Below are 11,777 nucleotides of genomic sequence, written 5' to 3'. Positions count from 1 at the left end.
CTGTATTTGCTTTTGCTTAGTACCTTGAGGTAGGTTACCCCTCTATCAAAATCAGTGCGAGCACTGTCCCCAGGTGGTTTATGTGGGGCCTCCGCAAGTCTGACTCTGCCTAGTCAAACTCTTGTTAGGTTCCAGAATTGCAGAGTTGTCATCCCTTTCGGACCAACTCATTCAGGCCAACATTTATGTACCATCTCAAGCGTCCTCCTGTCCTTCCTCACTAACCCTATCAGCATAACTCTTTCTCTACTTTCTTCCCTCATCTGGTCTTCTTTTCAATACATCTTAGCCATTCTGTGTCAGTGGAGAGTTCCACATTCTCGACGCTCTTGCAGTGAAGAAATTTCTTCTGAATTCCTAAATGTATTTTGTGGCCAATGACCACAAGCTGGCTGTAATTTTGCAATTTTTAGTACACTTCACTTTTAGAAGGAAAACACAATGTTCTCAGATCTAAAACCTGAAATGATTCTCTTTCAACAGCTTCTGCCTAAGATGCTTAGTATATCCAAAATTTTCAGTTTTCATTTCAGATTTCTGACAGCTGTTGTTTTGTTTTTAACTTCACTTTTAGAAGCGATAGGCAAGATGGAATGGGGGGATTTGGAGCCTTGAAGTTAAGGAATATGATAAAGACATCAGAGAGGAAGGATGTTAGGATCAACCTCTTCCCCCACCCGGCAAACTACAGGAAAAGTACAAGCTATAGTATAAATCATGAAAGAGTTTTTGTTTTACTTTATACAGAGTCAATCTTTACCCTCTGATCATCAACTTATAATATATAGCTGAATTTTTGTCCTGGATATGCAAATGCTAGCAATGAAGTGAATTAAACGAAGTCGGGGAGAACTAAAACAAGTGCATCTGCTCAATCCACTGTCTGATTGTACCCTGCATACATCACTCAGGTGTCACAAGCTTACATACACTGCCCAAGTATTCAGCTTATTAGCCACAGAGTCATACAGCACAAAAATAGGTGTGTCATTCCACCATATTTATTACCTTTGCAGCCTGTTTCACCTTTCTATGCTGGTCCTGCCTGACTTACTGAGTTCCTTCAGCATTTTGTGTGTGTTGTCTGGATATGAAGGATCTCTTGTGTTTATGATAATCCAACATACACACATTAGGTCTTCAGCCTTTTATGCCTTGATAATTCAGGTACTTAAGTGTTGTTTGTGTATCTGCTCCACCACCTCTTTAGGTAGTGTATTCCAGATTCCAACCACCACCCACCTCACCTTTTGTGGAAAAAAAAACTTCCCTCTGATCTATAAACCTTACACATTTAAAGTCTCTCACTTTAAACCTTTTCCCATGATGGGGTCCTCCAAGGCAAGAAGGCAAACAAGTTTTCTATCTACCATATCTATCCTGCTCATAATTTTATGGACCTTTCACATCACCCTCTGTCTTCTCTTCTGTAGCAAAGGCAAGCCTAGCCTGTCCATTTTCTCCTTATAACTGAAGTGCTTCAACCCTGGCAATATCCTGACGAAGCCCCTCTGCACCTACTCCAGTGCAATTGCATCCTTCCTATAACATGGCAACCAGAATTACACACAATACTCTAGATGTAGCTTAACCCATGTTTTACAAAATTGGAATATAGCATCCCAGATGTTATATTCTCTGTCATGGCTAATCAGGGCAGTGACCAATGACCAATGTGCTCCCTTTCATGTGCTCCCTTTTCTTCTGAGCTGCTATTTTCAAGTGTAGCACCCCGCGGCCCCCCCACCCCGGCCAGCCTCAGGGTCGCTCGGCTCGCTGTCGTCTAGGGAAACAGCCCTCGGCCCCGCCAAACTGGGGAATCAGTTTGTGTGGATGCTGTGTGATGTACCCCGCCTGCCCAAATAACAGACAATACACCAGATATGATTAAATGATTTACAGTTTATGGATATTACTGGAACTATATTATTAATAGAGAATAAAATATAAAAGGAAAATAAAAGGCACCACACTTATCAAAGTTCAATCTCTTCGTGCACAAACAGTTGCAGCTCAGGATCCAACTTCTTCTTCACCCTGCGACCCCTTGGACCACCTCGACCGGCCGCCTGGGACCACCACCAGTGGTCGACCAGACGCTCCACACAAGTCCGTCTCCGTCTCCTCTCCTCGCCGAACGCCCCGCTCGGGGTCCAACCCCGTTAGCAAACTCACAGCACCTGGTCCATTCTCTGTCTCTCTCTCCCACCTTCTGCCTCAAAACCCCACGCATACAATATCTTACAGACACACCAAAAACATAACAACTATCCCAATTGGTTCGTAACTCCTTTCTTATCAGTAATGTGATCCAAACAAACTGCTAGCGGGAAGGACTTTCTCAGCAGTTAACATAACAAAGAAGCCCTTTCAATTATGACATAACAAAGAAGTCATTTTAATTAGACTATGCAGTGACATAAAAAAAGAAACCTTTACACAAGTATCTATAGACTTGAACACCGTCCCACTCTGTTCATCAAATACCCTTCAGGGCTTTACCATTGACTGTGGCTAAGCTGCCCGTTTGCCCACCACACGCGCCAGAACTAATTGTCAGGAGGTACCTTACAGTGTGAAACCTGCTGAAATGTTTCCCAGTGATCTGTTCATTTTAGTTCCCTCACTGGAAATCTGTCAGCTTCGTTAGCAGAGACCAATAACAAAAATACACTACTTTGAAACTCTGCCATGCTATACTGAGATGCAGGGGTCCCTGGTCTTGAAAGCTTAATGCTCTTTGATGGTTCCGGGACAACTTCATGCTACTCTAGTCATGGGCAAGGGACTTCAGTACAGTCGTAATAAATTGCTGGAAGATCTCAGCAGGTTGAGCAACATCTGTGGAAGGAAAGGGATGGCTGATATTTTGGGTTGATTCCCTGCATCAGGACTGAGATTTCAGGAATAGCAAGCCTCCTTCTAGCTCTTCTAAGTCCCTTCTTAACCTCCTTCTTGGGTACCTAATAAATCTCAGGAGCCTTGTTTGATCTTTGCTTCTTCTTCTTCTTGACTACACATTCTACATCTCTTGTTAAGCATCTTTCCTTTATCCTAGCAGCCTTTCCCTGTCTCAGTGGAACAAACCTTTTCTGACTCCCTCCCACACTGACTCAGTAGATATTCCCTCCATGATATCCTCTCTTTCTGCTACTGTGATAGTACTTCTGTTTAACAATATCACTCCACTCCTTCTATCTTCTCCCCTATCTCCTTTGGAGCATCAAGCTGCCAGTCCTGCTCTTGCCATAGTTAAGTGTCTTTAATGGCCACAACACTGAACTACGTGTCCAGATTCACACTCTGTCTTCATCAACCTCGTTCTTAAAAATTCTCACATTAAAGTAAATACATTTGAATCTACTCAGCTGACTGTATTGAAATCCTTTCCACTGCCTATCCATCCTCAGACTCTCTACAAATTGGCTGTACCTTTACATCAACTGCCATGCCGCCATACCAGCTGAGGTTCCTTAAGGTTGTCGTAGCCAGCGGAGGTGCTGGGATATGCTCCCACTACCGATTAAATGCTCCCAAAGGAGTGCGGGAGTGCATTTGAAATAGCTTCTGACAACCAAGTCTAGCTCCTGTCCTTCTCATGTGGCTTAGCTACTAAGCCCGTATGAACTGTTTCCACTGACAGGAAGAGGGGCAGAGGTGGGTTACTGGTGCCTTAAAACTAGTGGCTTTGGGCAGATGGGGCTTGTCAGCCATGGTTGACAACTAATCTAGGAGAAGGAAATGTCTGCTGCCTTGCAGTATACCCACTCATGGAGAAGGTTTTGGGACTAAAGCCTGAGGAGAAAATGAGGAGCTGGAGTCCCTGAGGCAGTCCTACATTGAGTTCAATGCTGACTGGCAACTCCTGCAAAGCCACTGGTGCCAAACTGTATTGATCTCTGCCATTCCTTTGGATTCATCAGCTGTGTGGAGAGGGGGAGGCTGCTGCATGGGCAACAGCTTTCTCTCCATATTGTACTGCCCTGGCTTGCGTATCACGTAAGACACAACATCCATGGTTGACCTTGACCAATAGACGGCCTCATTCTTCTGCCATATCACCCTGCTTTTACTCCTAGTGGCATATGGCATGGGAAACAATCCAGAGATTACTACCCTTCAGGTCCTGCTGTCTAGCTTCCTTTCTAACTCCTTATACTCATCAGGACCTTACCCATTTTGATAGTTATGTCATTGGTACCAACATGTACCATCTACTCACCATCCTCCCTTTAGACTACTGTGGATCCAATCTGAGACATCCCCGACCCTGGCACATGGGATGCAACATTCCACCTCTTTCACATCCACAGAATCTCCTGCCTTTTCCACTGACTATTGAATCTCCTATCACCACTGCTCCCCTCTTCTCTTCTCTTCCCTTCCCTTTTGAGCCACAGAGTCAATCCCAGTACCAGAAAAATGGCCGCTGCAGACTTGCCCTGGTAGTCACCTCCTCCCCAACAAGATCCAAAGCAATATATTGGTTATTGAGGGGAATAGCCACAGGAATGCCCTATACAGACTGCCTACTCTGTTCCCCTCTGTTGTCACCCAGTTACCTATCTCACTGTAAATCCTGTCTAGCAACCCCTTAATCTCTCTGTGCTTGTGTTCCTGCTCCCCTGCCATTCTAGCAATGGCCACTCTGCTTGTCCCTAACTTCTTTTTATTGGCTGCTATGAATGAGCTAATTACCCACTCAATTAATGGCAGTTTTTTGTTGTCCTGCTACCTGGAAAGGAACAGGGTCCCAAAACACACCTCATTATACGTCTCCCACCTTTCGCTCTAACATCCGCTGGACTTCTGGTTAGGATCATCACAAATGATGTCAACCAAAAATAATTAAAACTGCTGGTGCTGGAAATAGGAATTGAAGTCAAAAATAATCAGCAGGATATACAGCCATGGAAGGAGTTATCATTTCAGCTTGATGCTTCTCAGACTTCAGGATATGTAGCATCAGCTCAGTTTTGTTTTGGATCTCTCTGTGACTGGAAATGTAGAAACAAGCCATCCAGCTTTGTTTGCAAGGTCTAACTAACTCTGTTAGATGGGCAGGGCACGGAAGGATGCAATCCTAATGTGGGCAGATGGGATTAGTGTAAATGGACAAAAGGTGGCCGAGGCACCTTGCTTAAAGTTTATGTTATGAATTTACCTTCCAGGGGCTCAACCCAGCACCTTCATCAGCTACTAATGCACAGACTGGAATCCAAAGCAGCAATGGTGATGGAGGCTCAGAATTTATTACACAGGCACCAGAAAACTTCTCATTCTGCAACTTCTCTCCTGCTTCCTCTTGCCTTCTTCATCTTGGCCACGGGACACATCCCCCACTCCTCAGTCCAATTCCCATAACACTGCTGACTGTTCAACTTCCCTCCCTGGCCCCGTGGTTAGCTGATATTAATCATTTAGGCACTAAATCCCCTCACCATTCAAATCAATCAAATATTATCTGTCTCTTTTTCAAAAAAAAACCTTTGACACTGCCACTCCCTTCACAACTTGCTCTGTCCTTTCAAACCTTTATCCCATTCCCACCCTCTGTGGCTTAGTTTTGAATGTGATTCTTAGGTCCTTTCCCTTCTTCCCTGGAACCCTGTGCTTGAAGCTCTTTAGTCTTATTTCCCTCATTACATTGAAGCACCTCTTATCAAAGACAAGTCTGTCATCCTGTGTGCGTGTGATGACGGTATCTGTTCTTCGTGTTTTTTTCCTGAAGAATCTGCGGCCTTTGAAACAGCTGATTACCCATGTCCACGTGGAGACACTTTGCTTGCTGAATGCTGCCTTGTCCGTCAGATCAAAGCGAGGATACCACCTGCCGACATTTCTAGCAATGCACCGTTGTCTCTTCAGTGCTCTATGGACATTCTTACACACGGCCCCTTGTCATCTAAAACACATCAGAGTCCATTGAAGTGTCTGAATGTGATTCACCATCACCTTTCTTACCCTTTTAAAAATTCCCTACTCTTACAACACAACAGAATAATTGTCCACTATTGTATTGCAGCACATTATCCCATAGTTTAATTGGTATTATACAGAATCTTTTACATCTAAATATAATCAACTGGTCTTACGTCTGGACCTGCTGCTACACCTGAATATACTACAACTCTAGCTACTGCCAAGCATCTAACAGTAATCTGACTTCTTCGCCCTTCCTTTCCAGTCCTGATGAAGGGTCTCGGCCTGAAACATCAGCTGTTTGTTACCATCCGTAGATGCTGCCTGACCTGTTGATTTCCTTCAGCACATTGTGTGTGTTTACAGTAAATGAATTATATGAGGCTTCAATACTTTGAACTGAAGGAGAAAAGAATGGACATCCAACTTAAACCATTCTATATAGTTACTTAATGGCACTTACCTTTCTGTGTTTTTTTGTGTTTACCTTTTTAAGATGCTGGATACAGTAGAATAATCCTAATGTCCATTTGTGCACTTTCACCTCTGCCTATGTATAAAGACTCACTCTTGAACTTTGAGAATCAAAATATAGGCAGAGATCTCACTCAGGTATTCAAAGAGTACTATTGTACTAGAGTATTGTTGTAGTATTTGCTGTCTTTCAGAAGATATTTTAAACACAGCACTGTGCACGCAGGTACAAGATCTCGTGCCAAAAAGTCTTGAGAGCAAGGAAGTTGGCCCAGAAACTTGGACATTATTCAATTTTTAGGCATCATCAACTCACTGATGTTTGTTAATAATTTACTGAGAAGCTGTTGGTGAGTTTGGAACACTGGAGGCCTTATAGTACACAGAACATAGAACAGTTCAGCACAGGCACAGACCCTTAAGCCCATGACTGGCTGTGTTGACCGTGACCCAAATTAAATTAATCCCATCTGCTTGAACACATTTCATGACATATGCTTGTGATATTACACCCAGCAATTCTGATTATGACATGATCCATATCCCTCTATGTTATCAGAAGATGATTACCAGACTGGTATTTCACATTTCCAGCCTATGAGACTTTATTTATGCTTCTCATAATTTTATAAACTCCTATCAGGTATCTCCTCAGCCTCTAATGTTCCAGAAAAAACATAGGAAGTTTATCCAAACTCTCCTAAAAGCTAATACTCTTTAATCCCAGCAACATCTTGGTGAACCTCTGCACCATTTCCAAAGCCTTCCCCGTGTTGCCTATAATACAGTGACCAGAATTACACACCATACTCCAATCGCACCACACCGCATCCAATTTCTCATCCAGGCAGTGTACGATGTGCTTCCAAGCCCATCAAACCTGCACACATGGGGCAAGGCAGAGTCATCTGCGTGCCCACTGTGCTCCAAGCGAGGAACCCTGGAGCACATCCTCAGCGGCTGCGCAAGGGCACTTGGTGAGGGACGGTACAGGTGGAGGGATGATCAGGTCCTGAAGACCATCGCTGAAGCCATCAGCGCAGGAGTTGAGTGGGCAAAGCGGTCCCGACCCTCCAAGCAGACCATTGCCTTTGTCAGAGCTGGGGAGCAGCCAATACCTGCCAAAAGAACATCTGCAGGCATTCTGACCTCTGCAAGCGACTGGCAGCTTTTGGTGGACCTTGAACAGCAGCTGAAGTTCCCCAACCATATCGCAGCCACCACCCTGCATCCAGACATTGTCCTAGTGTTTGAGTCTACTAAGCAAGTGGTGCTGCTGGAGCTGACAGTCCCATGGGAAGATGGCTTGGAAGAGGCCTTTGAAAGGAAGCTCTCCAAGTACGCAGGACTGGTCAGCAACTGTCAGCAGGCTGGGTGGAGAGCGAGGTGTCTCCCAGTGGAGGTTGGTTGTAGGGGATTCGCAGCCTGTTCCTTAGTTACAGCCTTCAGAACTTTGGGCATCAAGGGAGAGAGGAAGAGGAGAGCCATCTGCAGTACCACCGATGTGGCAGAGAGGGCCTCAAGATGGCTGTGGCTCAAAAGAGGGGAACCGTGGAGTTATAAGTAGCTAGCTGGGGTCTGATCAGCCCCGGCTGGGTCACCTGGAGGAGGTTGTATGATGTTGAAAGACCCGAAACACCCGATGATTCCACGAACATCACTGAAGATGTGTCCAGAAGCATCAATAGATGTATGTACACAGCAATTGTGGCCTAATGATGTCGTATCTGTAAATAGGGGCCATGGGCAATTCTGATTTGATGGAGAATGGATGTGAAAGCACAGAGGAACATCTGGAGGAATTTCTGAAACGCTCGTTCACTGCTGTCGTTACAGTGTGGTCGGGAATCTTTCGGAGGGTAGGCCTCAAAATCCCCGGCCTTGCCTGCTTTTGGCGACCGAGAAAGAGGTTGAATTGCTTGGACAGAGATGGCGCTCAGTACTCGGTGTCAGACAGCTGATCAGAGCTCGAAGTTTTCAGATGACTCAGAGTCGGATTGTGGTCGGCATGGCAGGGAGAGTTTTTCTTCCCTCTCCCATCTGTGTGAGATGTGGGACATTTGAGAAACTTTGAACTTTACTGTGCTCACGGACTTCTTCATCAAGTTATGGTATTGTGCACTGTTGTAACTATATGTTACAATTATGTGGTTTTGTCAGTTTTTTTAGTCTTGGTTTGTCCTGCGTTTTGTGATATCACACCGGAGGAAATAATGTATGATTTCTTAATGCATGTATTACTAAATGACAATAAAAGAGGACTACGTGTCTTCATAATCTAATGAAATATTTATACAGCTGAACAATGACCTCCCAAATTATGGTTAATATGCATTAACTGATGAAACTCATCATCTTTGTTGTGTTGTTGGGTAGGTAACTCTAGGACTTGGACTCAGCGATCAGCAATATACTATTTCTAAAACAGAATGATGTGTAACATGGGAAAGGATTCAGTGGGTAATAGTTTATTTTTTGTGACTCCATGCCCTTCGTGAGAAATCTTGGTGAGTAACCTGTACACATTTTATGAGTGCTATATATCACAACCATGGTGTGCTGATGATGGTGTGGAATTGGGTTGAACTTCTTCACTATTATTGGAATGTTGCACCACATTCCTGACGTGCCTTGAGATGGGGAAAATGCTTCAGGAAATCGGGAGATGTCTGGTCACTTAATTTTGTGATTGATATAGCATTAAGATGCTACTAGACAATGGCATTGCCATTCAATGTCAAAAGTCTGTGATGGTGATGGTTATTGTTTGGTCCTCGTGTGATGTGAATGTTACCTATCATTTATCACCCCATGCCCAGTGCTGTGTAGGTTTCACTGTAAAACAGCATGGACTGTCTCTTTATCTAAGGTGAATGGAATTTAATATTATACAACAATCAATCAATATCCAGTCTTCTGTGTCTTTAGAGGGTTAAGTCATTTTGAAGGAGTTGAAGATGGATGGGCCTGTGGCACTGCCCTGAGAAATTACTAGAACAATATCCTGGGCTGAGGTAATTGAACTCCAGAAGCACAATCATCTCTTTAGTGCAACTCAGTGGAGAATTTTACTATGCCTCTCTGAGGACATATCCAATTGAATGCTGGTTTGATTTCGAGGGTGGTCACTGATGTCTTGCCTCTCAAACTCCAGAACTCCGGAATTCCAGAGGCAAACTATGCTGGAGCACAGAGACAAGTGGTCCTGAACGTCAGAGAGCCGATTGCTGGTAAATACCTTTAGACAGTGCAGTCAACAGAACTATTAATTTAATTGATGACTGGGAGTAGACAATGGCCCAGTAAATTACTTTGCCTTGTTCTTTTTAATAAACAAGGCATACCTGCACTGTTGGGTTGTATACCTGGGCTGCAACTTAAATGGAACAGATTGGCTGGTCCTGAAACAAATCGTCAGCATCAAAGCCAAAATGTTTTTGCGTGCTGCAACCTTTGCTAAAGTTATTTGTAGCTATTTCAACTTGTCTGTGAACTCATGAATTTCGGAAAGATCTTAAAGCAATTAAAAAAGAAAATTCTGTATTTTTAAATCTAAAATTAACTGAAGTCATTTGCTAGCTACTAAAGTCCATAAGACCATAAGACATAGGAGCAGAATTAGGCCATCTGGCCCATCGAGTCTGCTCCGCCATTCAACCATGGCCGATCCTTTTTTTCTATCTCCTCCTCAACTCCAGTTCCCGGCCTTCTCCCCGTAACCTTTGATGCCATGTCCAATCAAGAACCTATCAATCTCTGCCTTAAACACACCCAACAACCTGGCCTCACCAGCTGCATGTGGCAACAAATTCCACAAATTCACCACCCTTTGGCTAAAGAAATTTCTCCCCATCTGTTTTGAAAGGGCACCCCTCTATCCTGAGGCTGTGCTCTGTTGTCCTAGGCTCTCCCACCATGGGAAATATCCTTTCCACACCTACTCTGTCTAGGACTTTCAACATTCGAAAAGTTTCAATGAGGTCCCCCCTCATCCTTCTGAATTCCAGTGAGTACAGACTTGTAATCTCCTTAAAGAATTCCAATAGATTCATCAGACAGAATTTTCCCTGAAGGAAACCATGCTGGCTTTGTACTATCTTGTCCATCACCTCATCCTTAACAATTACCATATATAACCATATAACAATTACAGCATGGAAACAGGCCATCTCCGCCCTTCTAGTCCGTGATGAACTCTTACTCTCACCTAGTCCCACCGACCTGCACTCAGCCTATAACCTTCCATTCCTTTCCTGTCCATATATCTATCCAATTTAACTTTAAATGACAACATCGAACCTGCCTCAACCACTTCTGCTGGAAGCTTGTTCCACACAGCTACCACTCTCTGAGTAAAGAAGTTCCCCCTCATGTTACCCCTAAACTTTTGCCCCCTAACTCTCAACTCATGTCCTCTTGTTTGAATCTCCCCCACTCTCAATGGAAAAAGCCTATCTACGTCAACTCTATCTATCCCCCTCATAATTTTAAATACCTCTATCAAGTCCCCCCTCAACCTTCTGTGTTCCAAAGAATAAAGACCCAACTTGTTCAACCTTTCTCTGTAACTTAGTTGATGAAACCCAGGTAACATTCTAGTAAATCTTCTCTGTACTCTCTCAGTTTTGTTGCCATCTTTCCTATAATTCGGTGACCAGAACTGTACACAATACTCCAAATTTGGCCTTACCAATGCCTTGTACAGTTTCAACATTACATCCCAACTCTTATACTTAATGCTCTGATTTATAAAGGCCAGCATACCAAAAGCTTTCTTCACCACTCTATCGACATGAGATCCCACCTTCAGGGAACTATGTACCATTATTCCTAAATCCCTCTGTTCTACTGCATTTTTCAATGCCCTACTATTTACCATGTATGTCCTATTTTGATTAGTCCTACCAAAATGCAGCACCTCACATTTATTGGCATTAAACTCCATCTGCCATCTTTCAGCCCACTCTTCTAACTGGCCTAAATCTCTCTGCAAGCTTTGGAAACCTACTTCATTATCCACAACTCCACCTATCTTAGTATCATCTGCATACTTCCTTATCCAATTTACCACCCCATCATCCAGATCATTAATATATATGACAAACAACATTGGACCCAGTATAGATCCCTGAGGCACACCACTAGTCACCAGCCTCCAGTCTGACAGTTATCCACCACTACTCTCTGGCGTCTCCCATCCAGCCACTGCTGAATCCATTTTACTACTTCAATATTAATACCTAACTATTGAACCTTCATAACTAACCTTCCATGTGGAACCTTGTCAAAGGCCTTACTGAAGTCCATATAGACAACATCCACCACTTTACCCTTGTCAACTTTCCTAGTAACCTCTTCAAAAAATTCAATAAGATTTGTCA

Source organism: Mobula birostris, chromosome 7 (assembly GCF_030028105.1).
Source record: "Mobula birostris isolate sMobBir1 chromosome 7, sMobBir1.hap1, whole genome shotgun sequence".
NCBI lineage: Eukaryota > Metazoa > Chordata > Chondrichthyes > Myliobatiformes > Myliobatidae > Mobula > Mobula birostris.
Note: the sequence above shows the minus strand (reverse complement) of the source record.